This window comes from Triticum dicoccoides, chromosome 4B (assembly GCF_002162155.2).
Source record: "Triticum dicoccoides isolate Atlit2015 ecotype Zavitan chromosome 4B, WEW_v2.0, whole genome shotgun sequence".
Classification (NCBI taxonomy): Eukaryota; Viridiplantae; Streptophyta; class Magnoliopsida; order Poales; family Poaceae; genus Triticum; species Triticum dicoccoides.
This window is the reverse complement of record NC_041387.1, coordinates 182,900,388-182,922,360: the sequence shown is the minus strand read 5'-3', so window position 1 is coordinate 182,922,360 and position 21,973 is coordinate 182,900,388.

The window sequence follows — 21,973 nt, the reverse complement described above, 5'->3', positions numbered from 1 at the left end:
TCAAAATCATCATAACACCCTATTAAATGATCATGAGAAGCTTTCTTATGAATTTCTTTAGAGAGAGCAAGATCTTGAGAAGTTAAAAGCGAGTTATGAAGATCTTTAGAAGGAAAACGATTCATTGCTTGCTCAACAGATTAGTTTCGCTTAGGAAGAATTTATTCCACCATGTCTTAAATGCATTGAGCGTGAATATGCTAATTCATCACCTGAATGTTCAAATGCTTCTCTTGCTGCAAATTCTTCAACTGTCTCTGTGGTTAAAAATTCCTCATCTGAGGATACCACATGTATCACTGACGATAATGCAGGGCTGAAGGAATTGTATGTGATAGGAATTTACAAAAGCCTCAAAGGGCATCAGACTCTATGTGATGTGCTCATATAGCAGGTCTTGAACAGGAACCCTAGAAAAGAGGGTATTTCCTTTGAGAGGAAACTCAATGCTGGGACCTACTGGAAACCTAAGCAGTACCCCAAAACCTCATGGGTTGCTGCGAAAGGACCTCCTGTAGACCCATGCAATTTATTTGGCTTTACCTCTGATTCTTCATATTCCTCTGATGAGTCATTTGACTCCAACTATAAACTGTTTAAGAATCAGAACAGTGAAGTATTTGCTTGATATGTTGGAACTAACTGCAGGAACGGTCCCCCTATGAAGAAAATCTGGGTTCCTAAAAGGTGCCTTGAAAATCTTCAGGTGAATGCCATCATGACACCACCCATGAAGAATAGGAACCCCAGATCAAATTCTTCATATGGATCAAAATCTTCATATGGATCCAAATCCTCATATGGACCAAATTCCTCACGTGGATCAAATTCCTCACACGGATCAAAATCCTCATATGAACATCATCGTGCTAACACTTATGTTTCGCAGGGAAAGTCCAAGGGCCATGAATATGTGCATTATTCTTCAAACCATTACGTTCATAAGTCCTCGAATAATTTCTCTGCTTATTCATATGCTTATCCTAACCACTCTTCTATGAAACAAAGTGCACTGGCTTCTATGCCATCATTTTCTTATGGAGCTCGCAGAATGATGAACTCTTTGACACCCCTCCAGATGCGTGGTGAAGAAAAAGAACTAATCTCTTATGAAGGGTCAGGTCTCCAGACAAACTTAATCATCTGAAGAATTTGCTGGAGACTTGAATACGCTTGAAAGGACGCAAGATAATCATGAAGAAATGAATCATTCATTTCTCACGTCCTCATATTGCTATAACTGTTACTGTTGATGAAATTGATATCATATTCTTCACTGATGAAGTATATGGGTTCATAAGTTGCACTAATTCATCTACAGGATGAACAACCCAAAGCTACTGAGTGGGTCCTCGACAGTGGATGTACAAATCACATGACTGGTGACAGGAGCTTGTTGATGGAAACTGATTTGTCACCATATCATCTGAAGCATATCACCTACGCTGACAAAGGCAAAAGAAAGGTATTGGGTCTGGGTAAGGTTGCAATTTCAAAGGATAAACACATGGACAAGGTCATGCTTATTGATTCCTTAGGATTCAATCTTATGTCTGTCACAATGCTTTCTGATCTTGATATGGTTATTGTCTTTGGCAAATTTTGTTGCCTTGTGCTAATGGAATCTGACAACTCCAAAGTCTTCGAAGTCTTTAGGAAAGGATACTTGTATATTGTTGATTTCTCTGCAGGACCACAACCTGCCACATGTCTACTTGCAAAAGCTTCATAATCCTGGTTATGACATCGACGACTTGGTCATGCTGGGATGAGGAACTTGCATACACTCGCAAAGAAGAAGCATGTCATTGGCATCAAGGGTGTCAAATTCCTCAAAGATCATCTTTGTGGGGCTTGCGAGGCTGGAAAGATCACCAGAGCCAAGCATCCCGCGAAGACTATCATGACCACTTCTCGTCCTTTGAATTACTTCATATGGATCTATTTGGTCCTACTCATTATGCCACATTCACTAGTTCTGCATCATTATATGGCTTTGTCATAGTTTATGACTACTCTCATTACACATGGGTGCATATCATCACTTACAAAAATCAAGTGCAGGAAGTCTTCAAACGATTTTCCTCAAGGGCTTCCACTAACTTTGGTGTGAAGATCAAGCATATCAGGAGTGATAATGGAACCGAGTTCAATAACACTGGCCTCGATGAATATCTCAATATGCTTGGTATTACTCATGAATTGTTTGCTCCTTATACTCCTCAGCAGAATGGTGTCGTGGAGCGCAAGAACAGGACTCTTGTTGAGATGGCCCGCACTATGCTTGATGAATACAAGACACCTGAGTGCTTCTGGCCTGAAGCAATTGATACTGCATGCCACATCATCAATAGGGTATATCTTCACAAATTCTTCAAAAAGATCTCATATGAACTCCTCACTGACAAGAAACCGAATGTAAGTTATTTCAAAGTCTTCGGTACTAAATGCTGGATTAGAGATCCTCACCATCACTCTAAATTTGCACCGAAAGCACATGAGGGTTTTATGCTTGGTTACGGAAAGGACTCGCACACCTACAGAGTCTTCAACATCAATCATCACAAGGTTGTTGAAACTGTAGATGTGCGGTTTGAGGAAACTAATGGCTCGCAAAGGGAGCACCTACCTCCTGTGCTAGAATAAATGTGACTTGAGGAATCCATCAAGTTCAAAGCTACTGAGGATGTCATCCCTACCGAAGAATCTGCTGAAGAAGTCATTCCTGATCGTGAAGAAAATCATGCTGGTGCTGCTGAAGAAACTCATCCTGAAGAAACTGCTGGGCCTAAGCAAAGTCGTCAACCCGCACATCGTCGCATTGCAAACGAAGTGCAAGTCGAGAAGATCATCGATGAAATTCGTGCACCAGGTCCCCTCACACGCTCAAAAGCTTCACATTTATCTAACTTTTGTGGACATTTTGCATTTGTATCTATCACAGAGCCCACTAAAGTAGATGAAGCATTCATGGAATCTGAGTGGATTCAAGCCATGCAAGATGAATTGCATCAATTCGAGCTCAACAATGTGCGGGAGCTTGTCAAGCGACCAGACCCACGCAAGCACAACATCATCAGTACCAAATGGATCTACCACAACAAACAAGATGAAAATGGCCTCGTGGTGAGGAATAAGGCTCGTCTTGTAGCTCAAGGCTACACACATGTTGAAGGAATTGATTTCGATGAAACTTTTGCACCTGTTGCTAGACTTGAGGCTATTTGCATATTGCTTGCTTATGCTAACCATCATAATATCATCTTACAACAAATGGATATGAAAAGTGCATTCCTCAATGGTAAGCTTGAGGAAGAAGTATATGTTGCTCAACCACCAGGTTTTGAGGATTCAAAATTTCGAGATCATGTCTACAGACTCAACAAGGCCCTCTATGGCCTCAAGCAAGCACCTCAGGCGTGGTATGACACACTGAAGGAATTCCTCATGAAGAAAGGCTTCAAACCCGGTTCACTTGACCCAACTCTTTTCACCAAATCATATGATGATGAATTATTCATGTGCCAAATATATGTTGATGATATTATATTTGGCTATACTAACCAACATTACAGTGATGAATTTGCCTATATGATGAGTGAAGAATATCAAATGTCTATGATGGGAGAATTGAAATTCTTCTTAGGTCTTTAGATTCGTCAACAATACAATGGCATATTCATATCTCTAGAGAAATACCTCAAGGATGTGTTGAGGAAATTCGGCATACAAGATTGCAAAGGCATCAAAATTCCTATGCCCACAAATGGCCATCTATGCACTGATGAAAATGGTAATGACTTCGATCAAAAGGTATACCGCTCCATGATTGGCTCTTTATTGTATCTATGTGCATCTAGGCCGAATATTATGCTTAGTGTTTGCATGTGTGCCTGATTTCAAGCTACACCGAAGGAATCACACCATAAGGGTGTAGATCATATTCTTCGATATCTAGCTCACACACCAACACTTGGATTATGGTATCCCAAGGGATCTTCCTTTGATCTCATTGGATATTCAGACTCTGACTATGCTGGCGATCGGGTGGACCGCAAGTCAACGTCAGACACATGTCATTTCCTTGGATGATCCTTGGTATGTAGGTCCTCGAAGAAATAGAACTGTGTATCACTCTCGACTGCAGAAGCTGAGTATATTGCTGCTGGATCTTGCTGTGCTCAATTACTATGGATGAAGCAAACACTCAAGGACTGTGGTATCAACGTGAAGAATGTGCCACTCTACTGCGACAATGAGAGTGCTATCAAGAATGCACACAACCCAGTTCAGCACTCGAAGACAAAGCACATCCAGATTCGTCATCATTTTCTTCGTGACCATTTGTTGAAGGGCGACATCTCAATCGACCATGCAAGTATTGAAGACCAGCTGGCCGATATCTTCACAAAGCCCTTGGATGAGAAGAGATTTAGCAAGTTGCGGTGTGAGCTATATATCCTAGAATCTTCGAATGTTCTTTGAAAAGGACACACATCCTAACACTTATGCTGACTTGATGACTTAGATGTGCAACACATGAAGTAACATTTTTCTTCAATCAATGAAGACTAACCCTCTAAGTGTGAAGAAATTAATGAAGAAATTGATTCTCAGAACCCTACAAGAGTTGTATGCGGTGTCCGAAATCAGCTTTCTTATACGGTGGGTTACGCCACCAACCAAAGTTGAAAAATCTTCAATTTGAGTTTTTCTTAATTTTTGAAATTCCTCAGCTTTTCAAATTCTTCAACTTTGCATTGTCTTCACTCTTCCCGTCGTTGTTCTTCATTTGACTATATATATATATGAGTTTATGTCCTCTACAACATGCACTTATTGCTAATTCTTCAAGTTGACTTTTCTGCTAAGTGAATGTGATCGAACCCTTCCCCCTCTATGCTAAACTCAACCTTGTCTGTTCACAAAATCTTCATGTGCGTTCTATTTGAAACTCGTTCAAATTCTTCACTGTGTCCTTGTCAGCTGAAGAAATTGCAAACGACACTTTAAAATATTCTTATCCAAATTTTCGGCTTTTGCCGCTCAAACCGTTACGCATTCCACGGTATACTTATCTATTCACCCACGATCTCACACGATCTCCACCTCTCAGTACGTGGGTGACACATGTCGCGCGAATGAGAAGGGTCAGGGGCACGTTCGTCCAAATTCTTCGGGCGAACAATTTTTCAGCTCAGCTATAAATACCCCCTTCCCTTGCTCATTTCACTTTTACTCCGCTCGACTTCACTCCCTCGCTCGAGCTTCTCAAGCCCTAGCGCCGCCGCTACCTCCATCGTCGCCGGTGAGGAAGAGCTTCACTGCCTCGATCTCGTCACTGTCATACTCGCGTCGGCCGTTGAAATCTTCCCTCCGCCTCCACCGTAGACGTCTTCCTCAGCCAAGTTAGGGCGTGGAAGATCCGAGCCAAGGAACTTCTAAATCTACACCTCTTGTTCGTCGTGTTCTTCATCAAGGGTAATTAAAAGTTACTTTCACCGCATTTATTCTATTGATGATTTTCATCAAATCTTCAAAAGGTGTTTATTCTCCAACCTCCAACCTCCACACTCTAAACACCTAGCACAAATCTTCAGTTCTTGATCTGTTTCTCTAAGTGACGTATTTCTTCATGATTCCTCAGTTGTGTGAATCTCATAATCCGGACAACTCTGGAACCTAAGACAAAGAACGCTTAGTGAAATTCTTCAAGACACACCGGGCAATTTCCTCAAACTCGTTCAATTTAGAAAACCTTCTGATAACGCATCTGACCTCTCCAAATTCTTCGCACCTATACTCTGTTCACAGGTACACATGTCTGCTGCTGAATCGCTAGGTTCTCATCAACTTAACTCATTTGCAGCATTCCTCGAAGAAAAGCTGCATACTTCCTCAGAGAACTCAATTGTGCAAAAATTCCTCAGCTCAAGAAAATGGCAGATGGTAAAAGGCCTCAGAAAGGGGGAAAGAATCTTGAAGTTCATACTGCTTTTGAGATCCCTGCGAACATCTATGCAGGGTACTGCATGCCTGATGAGGCAACTCATTGCAAGGAGACGAAGAATGAGCGCAAAGTGCGCATACAGAGGATTGAGAGAAGATGGGAAAGAGAGTGGAGGGAGTACAGATATGTCACTCCTAAATACATGAAGAAATTCGCTCTTAACCCTCCATGCTCAAGACCTCCTCTGGCACCTGGCCAAAGAGCTGATCCAACAAGCCTTAAACATGGTGAGGATTATGCTGATGAATGGGCCAGGTGGCAAGCTAAGTTGGCCAAGTAGGCCAAAGAAGCAGTGAAGAAATTAAATGAGGATTTTGCTACTGCCGCTGCCTCTGCTGAGGCTTCTTCAAGCAAGAAGGCTATGCGAAAGAAGCCAGCCAAGAAGCCACCTTCCTCAGCAATGCCCTCACAGCCAAGTTCTTCTTCAATGCCCTCACGGCCAATCTCCTCAGTGCCACCAAGGTAATTTCCTCAAGCTGCCCCAGTTCCTCAAGCTGCTCAAATTCCTCGGGTTTCAAAACCCTCAGCTCCTCCGGCAAAGTCCTCAGCACCTGTGCATCTCACCACGTGCCAAAGGACCACTAGCATATCAATTGCCTCAGGAGCTTTAGCAAGTTCTTCAGCTCACCCTTCAACAACCGGTCCCACTCTGCTGAAGACCAAGGCCACTGCTGGACGAGGCACTAAACCAAGTCCTCACAAGAAGCACGTGCTCTTTCAAACTCCGTCTGATGATGAAGCTAATGATGATGAATTAGCTGATATCATCATGGACAGACAGCAGCGGGCCACTAGAGCAAAAGGAAGTGTTGTGCCCCTTCTACTGGATCCAAAGAAGATCCTCGATTTCATCGATCTTTGGCACAAAGATCCTAATGCTCCAAAGCCAGAGTTGGGCCTCACTCCTGGACAAAGTCACGTGGTGACGGCGTTCATTGCTGAAGAAAAGTGGAAGTATGACCAAGCCAGAGTGGCTAAGAAAGCGCAGTACAAGAAGCAGTGCTATCTAAAGGACAATGTCCTCAGTCTTTCGCCTGAGCAGCTCATTGCACTGCAAGCTGACATCAAAAAGCTCAGCGATGAATTTGACGCCTACAAGGCTGAATGGCAGGGTGCCAAGGTCAGATTCGTCAAGCTGACGAAGAAATTCACTTCAAGTGCTGCTGCTCCTGTGCACATTGTTGTCACTCAAGCTGAAGCATATGCTCAAGCCACTAAAGGAATTGCTAGCACCGCTGATGAAAATCAGGCTACTGATGTAACTGCAAGCACCAGGGCTGCTGAAGAAATTCCAGCCGCTGAAGAAACTGCCAGGGCAACCACTAGTGTTGCGCCTGAAGAACCTGCCAGGCCAGCTGAAGACTGTGTTGCCGCGTCTGAAGAAATTGCTCAGCACAGGCCAACTGCATCAGTTGGGCCTGAAGAAATTGATCCAACTCCCACTGCTCCGCCTGCACCAACACCAAGCGCAGTTCTTCCTTCTGCTCTGGAAGTGAAGAAAACCAAAGCTGCGGAGCGTGCTGCTCTGAAGAAGAGGAAAGCATCGGCTGCCACAAAATCCTCGACCCCCAAAAGGCGAAGATTTTGACAAGTTCCATGGACAATCCCATTGATGTTGTCCCTCTTGCAAGCATGCAATCGAAGGAACTTGTTCCTTATGGTGAAGAATATCAGATTCCTGAAGAATCTGCTGAAGAAGATCCCTCTGTTGCTTCCACAGAGGAGATGGATGAAGAAATTGAAGTTGAGTATTTCACTTCAACTCCTCAGGTATCATCGCCAACGCCTCAGTTCACAGCTGAAGAGGCCGACGTTGAAGAAATGGAAGTGGATGATGATGTGGACATTGGCTGCACCACTCCGGTGATGAACGATGATTTTTGGGATAGCCAACACGCCAAGTCTCCTATGTTCACACCACTCCAAGAAATTCCTCAGTCCCCAGCTCCAACTAAAGTTCAAATGGGCTCTGAAGAACTTCATGCCACCCCTTCCATTCATGAAGAGATTCCAGCCACTAGTGCTGATGAAAATGCTGCTGAAGAAATGGAGGCCTAGGCTGCTACTGAAGCAGAAGATATTCCTCAGCCTACGGCTCCAGAAATTGACATTCCAGAAGTTATTCTTTAGACCACTGACACTCCTCAGCCTCAGCCGAAGAATCCATTCTCCAAAACTCCGAAGTTCAAGGCTGATGCCTTCTTCAATGAGCATGTATTCTTCACAGACTAAAATCCCTATGATTCTGCTCGCCTGAGGAGGAAGCGTTCTGGACAGCTAATCAAGCAAATTTCTATTCTTCAGTGCTGTTCAACAAGGATAAAGTCTTCGACCATGAGCATATTCCTCACTTGGATATGGAATCACTGCCTTGCTTTGCGCCAGTCCTCGTTGCCATTCATGATGCTGGCCTGCTCAATTTCTATACTGACATATGCGACTGGAATGAAGAACTCATTGTTCAATTCTATGCGACGCTGCACATCACAGGCAATGCTGAAGATGTGAACTCATGGGTGTTGGACTGGATGACAGAGAACACACACTATAAGGCACCAGTCACTGAATTGCTTCATGCCATGCCTGTCAGTCCTCCCCCAGAAGGTGCACATCTCATATACTCTAAAACTAAGCTATCAGATCATTTCATGCAAGTGCTGATGAAGCTATTGAAGCCTGGACAAGCCTCAAGGACCAAATTCCTCGTGAAGGAATTGCAATATGTGCCAAGGACAGTCTATCGCATTCTGACGAAGACATTGAGTCCAATCAAAGGCCACGACTCGAATGATGAAGAAGTTGTTGGCATCATGAAGAATCTACTTTTCAACATCATGCACGGTATTCTCGTGAACTATCATGATTTATTCATGAGGACTTTGGCAAAAGTTGCAATGTCCCCATTTGAGTTGAAGCCTTACGCTCCCTGGATTATGAGATTCCTCAGATCAAGGTCTTCACTCGACTACAAAGCTGATACACTCAACCATGGCAGCTACTTGCCCCCAATTGAAGTCCTCAAACATACATTTTCCTCAGCTGATGAAAAGGGCAAGGCCACTGCTGTTATTGATGAGTGCATTCGACCATTGGATGGACAGTTTCGCAAAGCTGCTTCATACTCCACAAATGATGACTCTGCTACTCAAGATTTTTCTGCCAATGCATCTAAGCAAAGTCCTCAGGCAACAGCTCCAAGGGTGATGACTAATCGTGAGCTTCCCCTCAGTCTTCATCAAAAGGTGGACCACAATCATAAATGGGTAAAGCGTCAGTTTGGTTCAATTCTTCACAACATGACTGCCACATATAATTCAGTGAAGAAGAACCATTATTACCTCAATGAAGTTATTGATCGCACCTGGGCTATTCTGTCTCATCTCTATGGTGATGACGATCTCAAGCAAATGAGCTTCAAGTAGGACTTCGGCTGGTCTAAGCCACCTCCGAAGAAATTCAAGAAGGTTGAAGTTCCTTGTTTGGTGCCCAGTTCATATTCCTCATCCCGCGATACCGATGAAAATAAAGACCTGGACAACACTGCGGCAGACCCGACTATAACAAATGACCCCAACAACGCTGACGCCCCTCCATCGACTTCGTGATGAAATTCTTCAGGGGCGTTAGTCCTCACTTTTCATCCCTTTTGGTCATTTGATGACAAAGGGGGAGAAATTTGAGTTAGTCTTCAAGCAGGTCTATATATGGGCTTTTTTTAAGTTGCAACTCTCGCTCTTCTGAAGCTTTTGTTGATTGAGTTGTAAACATAAGTCCGATGGTGACCTGATACTTTTGCTCTGCTTTCATGCATGCTATTTCCTCATTAATGTTATGCATGCATGCTGAATCACATCAGTCACCATATTTCATCATGCATTTCAAATTCTTCATTTTATATGTCAAATGCGTGTATGAAGTACAAGATATAGGGGGAGTTCTCCATCATTCTACTCTTCAAATGTGCATTGCTTCAAAAGCAAATTCCTCACTATGCACATCTTCAGGGGGAGTTCTTCTATATCTTGCAATCAAATTCCTCAATATTGAGCACTTTCAATTCATATGTTTATTCCCGTTGAAAACTTAACCTATAATGTCATCAATCACCAAAAAGGGGGAGATTGTAAGTGCATCTAGTTCCCCTTAGTGATTTTGGTGTATTGAAGACTTATAGGTTAAGGGACTAATATGTTTGTGAGTATACACAGGCTCTATAAGTCAATGAGGAGTTTGATATTTACAGTGAAAGTCGATCCCTAAAAATGAATGTCTTCCGCTGAAGACTTTGGTTCTCCTGAAGACTTTGAAAGTGAAGAAATTGGTGTGACCTTGAAGACTTCGATATTCATGTGAGGAAATCTGAAGCGTGAAGACTTTTGTTTTCGTAGTTTCATTTTCTCCTTCTTGAGTCATAGGAAACACCGTACTGTTAAAGGGGGTCGAGATAATACTAAGGAAACAGATTTCCAAGTGATGCTCATCTCAAAATCCTACACCTACCCAATCCTTCGAGTGAAGCCATTGGAAATCTCATATCAGTTCAGTCAATTTCTTCAGTGATAGAGACGAAGATCTTCTGGTCTCTGAGGAATTTTTCTGACTGAGGAGTTAGGAATTCGCCAGTGCGAATTGCCTACACAGTGAGGAACATGATAGGCCTGAGTAATTCGAACCTCAAATCCGACCGTTGCCGTGCCGTGCGCCAACTGTCCCAAAATATCCTACCACCTAACGGTCATATCAGACAAGGGCATTTATGTCTTATCATGTTGGGCTGCTCCCTAGGCTATAAATAGCCACCCCCTACAACCACTAGCTGGTTGGCTGCTTCGAGAGAAACTGACACTTGTCATTTGAGAGCATCCCATCCTCCGAGGACTTTGAGCGAAAATCATCAAGTGAGGTAAACCCAAATCCCAAACCCAAACCTACAAAACCCAAAGTGATTGAGCATCATGAAGAGATTGTTCCTGTGTGGAACCGATGCTTGTTACCTTTGAGGACTGTGTATCCTCTAGACGGTTAGTCATCATGGTATGAGCATCCAAGAGGAATTATGGATTGCCGCGTGACCAAGTCTGTGAAGGTTTGGAAGTCACCTGTGAAGACGTACCACTATTGTTGGGCGAGGTCTCTGTGATCTTAGCTCAAGGAGAATACGGTGAGGACTGTGTGTCCGGGACTGTGTGTCCTCGAGTTTAAATACTCAGCCGCTCCAACCAGACGTACAACTGTCACAGCAGTTGGAACTGGTCTACCAAATCATTGTCTTCACCAAGCCAACTGGTTCTTTTTCCTCAACCCTTTCATTTCCTCAGTTATGTGTTGATGTATCTGATCATTACTATTTGAAGACTTTGACTGAAGACTTTCTCTAATTCCTCAATCCTATTTCTTCAGCATGTTTGTCTTCATCCTGCTTATCTTGTGCTCACGCTTTCTGTACTTGGTGTTTGTCATTCATTTCATCATGATGACTATGTTGTTTCTCTATTATGCTTATACCTAAGTACTTATTCCGCTGCAAGTAGTTCTTCGCTTAGGAATTTCCTCACCCTGAAAGTCCTCAGTGAAGAATTCATTAAAAATTGCCTATTCACCCCCCTCTAGTCGACGTAACGCACTTTCATGGGTTACTAGTAGTGTTGATTACTCCTTGTAGTTGATGCTAGTTGGTTTATTTGGTGGAAGATCATATGTTAAGATCGTTAGTGCATATTAATACCCCTCTAATTATGAACATGAATATGCTTTGTGAGTATTACGTTTGTTCCTGAGGACATGGGAGTAGTCTTGCTATTAGTAGTCATGTGAATTTGGTACTTGTTTGATATTTTGATGAGATGCATGTTGTCTCTCCTCTAGTGGTGTTATGTGAACATCGACTACATGAAACTTCACCATTATTTGGGCCTAGAGGAAGGCATTGGGAATTAATAAGTAGATGATGGGTTGCTAGAGTGACAGGAGCTTAAACCCTAGTTTATAAGTTGCTTCGTAAGGGGCTGATTTGGATCCACATGTTTCATGCTATGGTTAGGTTTACCTTAATACTTCTTTTGTAGTTGCGGATGCTTGCAAGAGGGGTTAATCATAAGTGGGATGGTTGTCCAAGAAAGGGCAGTACCCAAGCACTATTCCACCCACATATCAAATTATCAAAGTAACGAATGTGGATCATATGAGCGTGATGAAAACTAGCTTGACGATAATTCCCATGTGTCCTCAGGAGCGCTTTTCTCTATATAAGAATTTGTCCAGGCTTGTCCTTTTCTACAAAAAGGATTGGGCCACCTTGCTGCACCTTATTTACTTTTATTTCTTGTTACCCGTTACAAATTACCTTATCACAAAACTATCTGTTACCGATAATTTCAGTGCTTGCAGAGAATACCTTACTGAAAACCACTTGTCATTTCCTTCTGCTCCTCGTTGGGTTCGACACTCTTACTTATCAAAAGGACTATGATAGACCCCCTACACTTGTGGGTCATCAAGACTCTTTTTGAGCACCGTTGCCAGGGAGTGAATCGCCTTTGGTGAGTGGAACTTGGTAAGGAAACATTTATATAGTGTGCTAAAATTACTGTCACTTGTTACTATGGAAACTAATCCTTTGAGGGGCTTGTTTGGGGTATATTCTCCCTGACTAGTAGAGGAAGAGTTGCTCCTCGACCTACTAAACCTACTGAAAATGTTTACTTTGATATTCCTTCGGGTATGGTAGAGAAACTACTAGCTAATCCCTTTGCAGGAGATGGTACATTGCATCCCGATTTACACCTTATCTATGTGGATGAAGTTTGTGGATTATTTAAGCTTGCAGGTATGCCCGATGATGTTGTCAGGAAGAAGGTATTCCCTTTATATTTGAAGGGAGAGGCATTGACATGGTATTGGCTATGTGATGACATGGGATCTTGGGACTATAAACATTTGAAATTGGAATTTCACCAGAAGTTTTATCCTATGCATCTTGTTCATCCTGATCGTAATTATATATATAATTTTTGGCCTCGCGAAGGAGAAAGCATTGCTCAAGCTTGGGGGAGGCTTAAGTCAATGTTATATTCATGCCCCAATCATGAGCTCTCAAGAGAAATGATTATTCAAAAATTTTATGCTCGACTTTCTCTCAATAATCTCCATGCTCGATACTTCTTGTGCTCGTTCTTATATGATGAAGACTATTGAATTCAAGTGGGATTTATTGGAAAGAATTAAATGCAACTCTGAAGATTGGGATTTCGACGATGGTAAGGAGTCAGGTATGACACCTAAGTTTGATTGTGTTAAATCTCTTATGGATACCGATGCTTTTCGTGGATTTAGCACTAAATATGGACTTGACTCTAAGATAGTAGCTTCTTTCTGTGAATCATTTGCTACTCACGTTGATCTCCCTAAGGAGAAGCGGTTTGAATATAACCCTCCCACTGAAGTAAAAGTAGTTGCACCTGTTACAGTTGAAGAAAAGACTATTACTTATAATGATCCTATTGTTCCTACTACTTATGTCAAGAAACCACCTTTCCCTGTTAGGATAATGGATCATGCTAAAGCTTCAACTGTTGTTTGTAAGAGTAATACTAGAACATATACACCACCTGAGCAAATTAAAGTTGTACCTAGTATTGCTATGGTTAAAGATCTCTTGGCCGATAATATTGATGGGCGTGCTATTTATTTCTGTGATGAAGCTGCTAGAATTGCTAGACCCGATGCTAAGAAACATAGACCTGTTGTAGGCATGCCTGTTATTTCTGTTAAAATAGGAGATCATTGTTATCCTGGCTTATGTGATATGGGTGCTAGTGACAGTGCAATACCTTTTTTCCTTATACGAAGAAATTATGCATGATATTGCACCCGCTGAGGTAGAAGAAATTGATGTTACAGTTAAGCTTGCCAATAGAGATACTATTTCACCAATTGCGATTGTTAGAGATGTTGAAGTCTTGTGTGGTAAAGTTAAATATCTTGCTGATTTTCTTGTTCTTGGTTCCCCACAAGATAGCTTTTGTCCCATTATATTTGGTAGACCCTTCTTGAACACTGTTAATGCTAAGATTGATTGCGAAAAGGATGTTGTTACAATTGGCTTAAGGGATATGTCTCATGAGTTTAACTTTGCTATGTTTCGTAGACAACGTCATGATAAAGAATTGCAAAGTAAGGATGAAATAATTGGTCTTGCTTCTATTGTTGTGCCTCCTACAGATCCTTTAGAACAATATTTGATAGACCATGAAAATGATATGTTTATGAATGAAAGAAGGGAAATAGATGAAGTATTCTTTAAACAGGGTCCTATTTTGAAACAGAACTTGCCTGTTGAAATCCTAGGGGATCCCCCTCCACCCAAGGGTGATCCCGTGTTTGAGCTTAAACCATTACCTGATACTCTTAAATATGATTATCTTGATGAAAAGAAGATATATCTTGTTATTATTAGTGCAAACCTTTCAAAGCAGGAAGAGGAAAGATTATTGAAAACTCTGAAGAAGCACCGTGCTGCTATTGGATATACTCTTGATGATCTTAAGGGCATTAGTCCCACTTTATGCCAACACAAAATAAATTTGGAGGAAGATGCCAAACCAGTTATTGATCACCAAGGACGTTTAAATCCTAAGATGAAAGAAGTGGTAAGAAAGGAGATACTAAAGTTCCTCGAGGCAGGTATAATTTATCCCGTTGCTAATAGTCAGTGGGTAAGTCATGTCCATTGCGTCCATAAGAAGGGAGGTATTACTGTCGTTCCTAATGATAAAGATGAATTGATCTGACAAAGAATTATTACAGGTTATAGGATGGTAATTGATTTCTGCAAATTAAATAAAGCTACTAAAAAACATCATTACCCTTTACCTTTTATTGATCAAATGCTAGAAAGACTATCCAAACATACACATTTTTTGCTTTCTAGATGGTTATTCTGGTTTCTCTCAAATACCTGTGTTAGCGGATCAAGCAAATACTACTTTTACTTGCCCCTTCAGTACTTTTGCTTATAGAAGTATGCCTTTTGGTTTATGTAATGCACCTGCTACCTTTCAAAGATGCATGATGGCTATATTACCTGACTTTTGTGAAAAGATTTGTGAGGTATTCATGGATGATTTCTCCGTTTATGGATCCTCTTTTGATGATTGCTTGAGCAACCTTGAACGAGTTTTGCCGAGATGCGAAGATACTAGTCTTGTTTTGAACTGGGAGAAGTGCCATTTTATGGTTAATGAAGGCATTGTCTTGGGGCATAAAATTTCTGAAAGAGGTATTGAAGTTGATAAAGCTAAGGTTGATGCTATTGAAATGATGCCATGTCCTAAGGACATTAAAGGTATAAGAAGTTTCCTTGGTCATGCCGGTTTTTATAGGAGGTTCATTAAGGAATTCTCTAAAATCTCTAGGCCTCTGACTAATTTATTGCAAAAAGATATTCCTTGTGTCTTCGATTTGCATATTATTGATAGAAAGGGAGCTGAGAACCCTTTTGTAGACAACTTGTCTTGGTTAGAGAATGTTCTTGATGACCCACTACCTATTGATGATAGCTTTCCTGATGAACAATTAGCGGTCATAAATGCTTCTCGAACAGCTCCATGGTATGCTGATTATGCTAATTACATTGTTGCTAAATTTATACCACCAAGTTTGACATACCAGCAAAAGAAAAAGTTGTTTTATGATTTAAGACATTACTTCTAGGATGATCCACACCTTTATAAAGAAGGAGTAGATGGTGTTATTAGACGTTTTGTATGTGAGCATGAACATGAACAGATCCTACGCAAGTGTCACTCCGAGGCATATGGAGGACACCACGCTGGAGATAGAACTGCACATAAGGTATTGCAATCCGGTTTTTATTGGCCTACTCTCTTCAAAGATGCCTGTAATTTTGTCTTGTCTTGTGATGAATGTCAAATAATTGGTAATATTAGTAGATGTCAAGAAATGCCTATGAACTATTCTCTTGTTATTGAACCATTTGATGTTTGGGGCTTTGATTATATGGGACCGTTTCCTTCCTCTAATGGATATACACATATTTTAGTTATTGTTGATTACGTTACTAAGTGGGTAGAAGCTATTCCAACTAGTAGTGCTGATCATAACACCTCTATTAAGATGCTTAAAGAAGTTATTTTTCCGAGGTTTGGAGTCCCTAGATATCTCATGACTGATGGTGGTTCACATTTTATTCATGCTGCTTTTTGTAAAATACTTGCTATGTATGATGTTAATCATATAATTGCATCTCTATATCACCCATAGTCTAGTGGTCAAGTAGAATTGAGTAATAGAGAACTCAAATTAATTTTGCAAAAGACTGTTAATAGATCTAGAAAGAATTGGTCCAAGAAACTTGATGATGCATTATGGGCTTACAGAACTGCATATAAAAATCCTATGGGTATGTCTCCATATAAAATGGTTTATGGAAAAGCATGCCACTTACCTCTCGAACTAGAACATAAGGCATATTGGGCTATTAAAGAGATCAATTATGATTTCAAACTTACCGGTGAGAAGAGGTTATTTGATATTAGCTCACTTGATGAATGGAGAACCCAAGCCTATGAGAATGCCAAGCTGTTTAAAGAAAAAGTTAAAAGATGGCATGACAAAAGGATACAAAAGCGTGAGTTTAACGTAGGTGATTATGTGTTGCTATTCAACACTCATTTAAGATTTTTTGCAGGAAAACTTCTCTCTAAATGGGAAGGCCCTTACGTTATCGAGGAGGTCTATCATTCCGGTGCCATAAAAATCAACAATTTCGAAGGCACAAATCCTAAGGTGGTGAACGGTCAAAGAATCAAACATTATATATCAGGTAATCCTATAAATGTTGAAACCAATGTTATTGAAGCCGTAACCTCGGAGGAATACATAAGGAACACTTTCCAGAACGTTTCAGACTCCAAAAAGGAATAGGTATGTGGTACGGTATGTAAACCGACTCCAAAACAATTCTAATAGCAATTTTTCTCCGTTTTGGAATATTTAAGAAAATAGGAAAAATAAGAAGTAGTCCGGGAAGGACACGAGGCGTCCACGAGGGTGGAGGGTGCGCCCTACCCCACTGGGCGTGCCCCCCTGCCTCGTGGGCACCTCGTGTGCTCCCTAGACTCCATTTTCTTGCACGATAGTTCTTTCGGTCGGTAAAAATTCATTATATAATCTCCCGAAGGTTTTGACCACTGTATCATGCAAATATCCTCTGTCTTTGTTTCGAGCTGTTTTCTGTCAGATTTGTCAAGGCCAGGCATCATGACGTCACCCTCCTCCAACAATGAAGACAAGGATGCTTGGCTATTGAAGATAGAGCCGAAGAGAGAAGAACCCGGGGAGATCAACAAGGATGATGGGATCAAGAAGGCCATGGAGGATAAAGCTTCGGCGGCAGAAGAAGAAAACATCCTTCAACCTCTTCCTAACCTCTTTACCCCAACTAAGATTGAAGCTTTCAAGATGATTGTGTTAGCTCGCATCCAAAACAAGTATCTCACACTGGAAAATATTTAGTTGAAGGATCATATCATCACACTCAAGGGCATTATCCGCAAATTGAAGGAGCTTTTACGCTCGATGTGTGACTATCCACCATCATCATCACCACCTTCATCACCTCCGAGGACATAATCACATGGGTTTGGGCTCTCCCCTTGGCAACTGCCAAGCTTGGGGGAGTTGCCCCGGTATCGTATCACCATCACACTCCTATCTTTACCGTTTTACTTAGTATGATCCTTTTAGTAATATCTTGATCTAGTAGAATAAAGTTTTGGTATGAATTAGTTTGAGTTTTTCTTTGTGATCCCTCTACCTCTATGTAATAGAGTCCGTGAGCTATATATAATAAAGATTAGTGTTGAGTCAAGGGCTTTGCTATCTTGCTATGATCTTAAGTGCATAAAAGAACAAAAATAAATAAAAGAGACCATATTGATCTTATGGATAGTAATGACGTCACACATAAAGAGTATGAGGCATAAAAGTTGTTGAGAGTTGGCAAACATAGTTTTGGTCATCGTTGCAATTAATAGGAAGTAATAAATAAAGAGAGGTTGTCATATATAAATATACTATCTTGGACATCTTTTATGATTGTGAGCACTCATTAAAGTATGACATGCTAAAGAGTTGATGTTGGACAAGGAAGACAACATAATGGGTTATGTTTTCTCACATCTCAATTAAAGTATATTGTCATGGATCAGCCAACATGTTGAGTTTGCCTTTCTCCCTGATTCCTTGCACCAACTAGAGATACTACTTGTGCTTTCAAATATCCTTAAACCCAGTTTTGCCATGAGAGTCCACCATATCTACCTATGGATTGAGTAAGATCCTTCAAGTAAGTTGTCATGTTGCAAGCAATAAAAATTGCTCTCTCAATATGTATGACTTATTAGTGCGGAGAAAATAAGCTTTATACGATCTTGTGATATGCAAGTAATAAAAGCGACAGACTGCATAATAAAGGTTCATATCACAAGTGGCAATATAAAGTGACGTTCTTTTGCATTAAGATTTCGTGCATCCAACCCTAAAAGCACATGACAACCTCTGCTTCCCTCTGCGAAGGGCCTATCTTTTACATTATGCAAGAGTCAAGGTGATCTTCACCTTTCCCTTTTTCATTTATCCTTTGGCAAGCACCTCGTGTTGGAAAGATCCTGATATATATATATATATATATATATATATATATATATATATATATATATCCAATTGGATGTAAGTTATCATGAACTCTTATTGTTGACATTACCCTTGAGGTAAAACGTTGGGAGGCAACACTATAAGCCCCTATCTTTCTCTGTGTCCGATTAAAACTCCCTAACCATAAGTATTGCGTGAGTGTCAGCAATTGTGAAAGACTAAATGATAGTTGTGTATGTGGACTTTCTAAAGAGATCTTATGTTGACTCTTTCCTATGTTATGATAAATTGAATTGCTTCAATGACTGAGATTATAGTTTGTTAGTTCTTAATGAAGTTTCTGATTCATACTTGACATTGTGAATAGATTGTTACTTGAGCATAAGAAATCATATGACAAAAATATGTATATGTTGTTGTTATAAGAATGATCATGATGCCCTCATGTCCGTATTTTATTTTTATCGACACCTCTATGTCTAAACTTGTGGACATATTTTTCGATATCGGCTTCCGCTTGACGACAAGCGAGGACTAAGCTTGGGGGAGTTGATACGTCCATTTTGCATCATGCTTTTATATCAATATTTATTGCATTATGGACTATTATTTCACGTTATGTCACAATACTTATGGATATTCTCTCTTATTTTACAAGGTTCACATGAAGAGGGAGAATGCCAGCAGCTGGGATTCTGGGCTGGAAAAGGAGAAAATATTAGAGACCTATTCTGCATAGTTCCAAAAGTCCTCAAACTCCATGAAAGTAATTTTTGGAATTAATGATAAATATTGAGCGGAAGAAGTACCAGAGGGGGCCCACACCCTAGCCACGAGGGTGGGGGCGCGCCCTACCCCCTGGGTGCGCCCCCTGCCTCGTGAGCCACCTGGCAGCCCTCCGGTGCCCATCTTCTGCTATATGAAGTCTTTTACCCTGGAAAAAAAATCATAAGAAAGCTTACGGGACGAAACTCCACCGCCACGAGGCGGAACCTTGGCGGAACCAATCTAGGGCCCCGGCGGAGCTATTCTGCTGGGGAAACTTCCCTCCGGGAGGGGGAAATCATCCCCATCATCATCACCAACGATCCTCTCATCGGGAGGGGGTCAATCTTCATCAACATCTTCACCATCACCATCTCCTCTCAAACCCTAGTTCATCTCTTGTATCCAATCTTTGTACCAAAACCTTAGATTGGTACCCATGGGTTGCTAGTAGTGTTGATTACTCCTTGTAGTTGATGCTAGTTGGTTTATTTGGTGGAAGATCATATGTTCAGATCCTTAATGCATATTAGCACCCCTCTGATTATGAACATGAATATGCTTTGTGAATATTTACGTTTGTTCCTGAGGACATGGGAGAAGTCTTGCTATTAGTAGTCATGTGAATTTGGTATTCGTTCGATATTTTGATGAGATGTATGTTGTCTCTCCTCTAGTGGTGTTATGTGAATGTCGATTACATGACACTTCACCACTTTTGGGCCTAGAGGAAGGCATTGGGAAGTAATAAGTAGATGATGGGTTGCTAGAGTGACAGAAGCTTAAACCCTAGTTTATAAGTTGCTTCATAAGGGGCTGATTTGGATCCACATGTTCCATGCTATGGTTAGGTTTACCTTAATACTTCTTTTGTAGTTGCTGATGCTTGCAATAGAGGTTAATCATAAGTGGGAAGCTTTTCCAAGAAAGGGCAGTACCCAAGCACCGGTCCACCCACATATCTAATTATCAAAGTAATGAACGCGAATCATATGAGCGTGATGAAAACTAGCTTGACGATAATTCCCATGTGTCCTCGGGAGCACTTTCCTCTATATAAGAATTTGTCTAGGCTTGTACTTTGGTACAAAAAGGATTAGGCCACCTTGCTGCACCTTATTTACTTTTATTGCTTGTTACTCGTTACAAATTACCTTATCACAAAACTATCTGTTACCAATAATTTCAGTGCTTGCAGAGAATACCTTACTGAAAACCGCTTATCATTTCCTTCTGCTCCTCGTTGGGTTCGACACTCTTACTTATCAAAAGGACTATGATAGATCCCCTATAGTTGTGGGCCATCAGGACGTCCCGCGCCGGCCCTCGGCCAAAGATAAGGTGCAGCCGACAGTGGGTCTCCACCCTCACTGTCGACGATGGCCTAAATGCTGCCCCTCCTCCCCTTAACCGGTGGAGGGGGATACATATAGTGGGGTAGTTTTCCTTTTTCACACCATCAAAGCAATCGTTTAAAATTGTGTACATGCCAGGTCGTCGTTTTTTTGAGTTGTTGATTGTTATTTGAGAGAGCTACCCGCTTATTCCAAGTGGTGTTATGGTGTGACAGGTCGCACTTTGTATCGTTCAAGTCTGGTACTAGACCCTCGATTAAGTGAACAACCACCGCCTCGTAAAATTTCTGAACAAGCCCATGGCTAAAATTATAGGAAACGTTGGCTGCCCCAACATGCATTATTATTTATATTTTCTATGTGGGAGTATCCTCAAAACAAAATGGGAGAGTACAATCTTTATTCAGCCACTTTGTAATTGGTGCTAAATTTTGACCAAAGATTTAACTAACAAATTGTTAGTGCATGTTAACAAAAATTATATCCTTTCATTCGTATTTGAACATAGTTTTCGATGATGTAATTTTTTGTGACATGCATGAACATTTGGTTAGTTAAATTTATAGTCATAATTTGGCACAGATTATCATAGGGACCAATAAAGCAGGACGGAGCTCCTCATTTGTCGTCCAAACAACTAATGTATATGACTAGGCGCTCTATGTACACGCGGGACATCAAAGCATCCAGGCCCGTGTGCCATCCACCAAATCACATCGAGGTGCTACAGTCGAGACTCACCGGTCACCCCGGTGTGGCCGTCATGACCCATCATATCACAAAACCCACACCTTTACTAGCAGCACCAAAGTGGCCTCAAACTTGGACTGGACGAAGCAACCATCATTTCACTAGAACCCTCGTTAAAGACCTTTCTCCCACTGTAGAAAACCTCACTCTAGGCTACTCACTTCTGCCATTTTTCTTCTGTGCCGATGAAGGAAAGGTGGGAGAATCAGTGATGCTACTATATTTTCATTCCAAGAATCTTATTTTTACGAAGCACCTCCCGATTCTCACATCCTATTCTTTTCCCGTTTTCATTGCGATTGTGGTTTCCTTTCGATTGCTTTTTGTTTCAGATTATTGATGGATCCTGGAGCACTAGGCAAAGAGTTTCCGGTGGACAACCCACTCAAGACAGAGATCTCCAGGAAGCAAGCACCGA